Raw genomic sequence first — 3,394 nt, 5'->3', positions numbered from 1 at the left:
TGATAGGGTTGAAATATAGTAACACCTACAAGGGCAATTAGAGGTCGCCCCAAAAGCCTCTATCACTCTCGGAAAGACTGGCAAGCTACCGAGAGTATTCCGCAGGCATGGAAGAGCCTGGCAAGCTATCCGTTGTGTATTCGATATGCCAAAACCAGTAACTACAACTGGTCTCATTCACCTGACCCTGAAGGCTTCACCGACATGGCAGCACTGAGAAGGATGAGAAAGGAGAGGCCGATAAAATCTCAAGGCCGAACTAGGCTGCCACAACAAAGGAAGACAAAAATGATTGTCTGTACTTTCAATGCACGTACGCTAGCATCAGATGCATCCATCGAGGACCTGATGGTACAGCGCGAATGATCAAGTACAACATCGTTGGTCTGACCGAGACAAGAAGGCACGAATCTCACCATGCCGTTTTCGACAATGGAGAAGAATTGTTCCTCGGAACATGCAATAAAAGAGGTGGCGGAGGCGTCGGTGTCCTTGTCAACACAAACTTGGACATGAGCATTGATTCATTCAAATGCCTAACAACCTGAATCGGACGTTTACATTTGAATAGATGTGGCTCACTGCCCGCAGTTTCTATCTTCGTTGTCTACGCACCAACATCTCATTATGATGAAAGAGAAATTGAGAAGTTCTACATGGAGCTGGAGAAGTTCTACAAAGAAGACCACACCTTCTACAAGATCATTGTGGGTGATTTTAATGCCAAGATAGGACTGAGAAGATCAGCTGAAGAACTTCACATTGGGACCCATGACCTAGAATGGAACGAACAGGGTGAGAGACTGTCTGAGTTCATCATGTCGACCAAGACCATATATGGTAACTCACAGTTCCAGAAGGCAGAATCTAAACGTTGGACATGGGAGTCTCCTGGTGGACGATTCCACAACGAAATAGACCACATCATATTCAATCGTCGGATTTGCCTGACTGATGTTGCTGTTGTCCCAAAATTCCGAACGGGATCGGACCACCGTCTCCTTCTTGCAAAATTCTACTTCACAGAGCAGGGAGAAAGGGCTGTAAAGTTTAAAAAGAGATCTCTCAGAACGACCACCAACTGGGAGCTCTTTGGCACTATTGCGGCAACATGGGAAGATGCCATTGTTGACAACATTGATGAGGAATACGATCGACTGATACAGCACCTCCATGAATGTGTGAGGAATGCCAAGAGAGAGATGGCCACAAAGAAATGCCTGTCTTCGAAAACTCTTGAGCTTATTCGCCAGCGTGGTTTGGCGCTGCTTAAGGCAACCGCAAGCTAACATCCGAGCTCAAAAGCAGTGCAGAGATGCAATCAAGGAAGACCTCAAAGAGAGAAGAGCAGAAGTGCTGGTAGATGCGGCAGAAGCCAGGAAAAGTATTCGTAATGCCCGCCTGTCCTTTGCCAACTACAAGACCAAGATGACTGCCCTCCGAAGTCCTGATGGATCCACACATCCTCCAGAACGGCAATGGAGAAGATTATCCATGGTTTCTACTCAATAATCTCTTCAATAGCCATGTCCACTTGCCGACAAACCAAATTCCACAGGATGGGTATGTCGTTCCCAACGTTCTCCATTCCGAAATCCGACACGCCATTTCGTCGGTAAATAAATGAACAGCACCCGGCCCAGACAAGGTCAGACCTGAACACCTGAAGAACCTGCTGTCAGTACTCATCAATACAATGGCTCGGCTCGTCACATGCTACCTGTCTGAATGCAAGGTTCCGTCCCAATGGAAAACCAGCAGGACCGTACTACTGTTCAAGAAGGGAGACATCCATGACATTGGCAACTATCGCCCGATCTGCCTATTGTCTGCCTAATGTACAAGTTGTTCACTCGAGTCATCCTAAATAGGATTGGCAGAACACTAGATGAAGGACAACCATGCGAGCAAGCTGCGTTCCACAAAGGATTCAGCACCATCGACCATATCCACAGGATAATCAAGCTCATTGAGGTTTCTCAGGAGTTCAAGATGCCACTCTGTTTAACGTTCATTGATTTAAAGAAGGCCTTTGATTCTGTTGAGACGGAAGCGGTCATTGAAGCCCTAGCCAATCCGGGCATTCAAGCCCAATACATCAAGATCCTCTGTAAGCTGTATTACGGATTCATTACCAGGATCTCACAATTCTACAAAGAAGTAATCACTGATGTCAAGAGAGGGACTCGGCAGGGTGATACCATTTCACTGAAACTCTTCCATGCCACCCTCGAGAACATCATGCGACGACTGGAATGGGAAGGAAGGGGAGTGAAGATAGATGGTCGGCAACTACACTACATCCGCTTTGCTGATGACATTGTTTTAATAACACCAAACATCAGCCATGCGGCAAAAATGCTGGCCGACTTTGACCGTGAGTGTGGAAAGGTAGGACTACAGCTGAGTCTTACGAAGACAATGTTTATGAGAAACAGCCTCGTTCCTGATGCCCCATTCGCTGTCAACGGAACGACCATCTCTGAATGCAACATCTATGTGTACCTAGGTCGAGAATTCAATATGACAAATGACCTGGCACCCGAACTGCGCAGGAGGAAGAGAGCTGCTTGGAACGCCTTCAAGAACGTTCAAGAAATAGCTAAGAGGATGAAGACCCTCCGGCTCCGGGCACATCTCTTTGATTCCACTGTTCTTCCTGCATTAACATAACGCCTCAGAGACCTCGGTCCCACGCAAACAGGATGAGAACGTTATTCAGGTCTCCCAAAGAGGAATTGAAAGAGCTATGCTTGGAATATCACGTTTCACTCAATTGAGAGAAAGAATCTGGAGTTCCGACATCTGTCGACGATCAAGAATCAGGGACGCTGTCTCATTTGCCAAGATGTCAAAAATTAGATGGGCTGGTCACATAATGAGATTTAAAGATGACCACTGGACTAGAGCTGTTACCGACTGAATTCTATGGGATGTCAAAATACCGCGTGGCCACCCACCTACCAGATGGTCAGACTTGTTCATCAAGGTCATGAACGATCAGTTTGAGGCTCTTCATGTTCCCAGAGCGAACAGACACCATTGGGCTACACTAGCACTCGACAGGGACAAATGGAGACGTTACTGGCGCCCGCTCGAGCTAATCGGTGACTAACGGGAAGTTAAGTGATTAAGTGATTAAGTGATTTGAAAGTGATAATGAACATAGATCACTTATAATACCAGTTGGCATCCCAAAGAGTTGCATATTTATCACGATAGTTTTTATAATTTTTGCATTCATCTCAGTTCATACATGCTAATCTTTTTATCTGACCTATTGTTTAGCATGTACTTCTGTGGTGGTGACCCCTCACTCTTTCTTATATTAATAAGTCCTACTAAAAATATCTTGTTTGGGTACATTCTTAGCATTTGACAGACCTCTCTGAGT

The sequence above is a fragment of the Sorex fumeus genome, unplaced genomic scaffold, assembly GCF_029834395.1.
Source record: "Sorex fumeus unplaced genomic scaffold, SorFum_2.1 ptg000014l, whole genome shotgun sequence".
Taxonomy (NCBI): Eukaryota; Metazoa; Chordata; class Mammalia; order Eulipotyphla; family Soricidae; genus Sorex; species Sorex fumeus.
The sequence above is the reverse complement of the archived record's forward strand: the minus strand, read 5'-3'. Positions refer to the sequence as shown.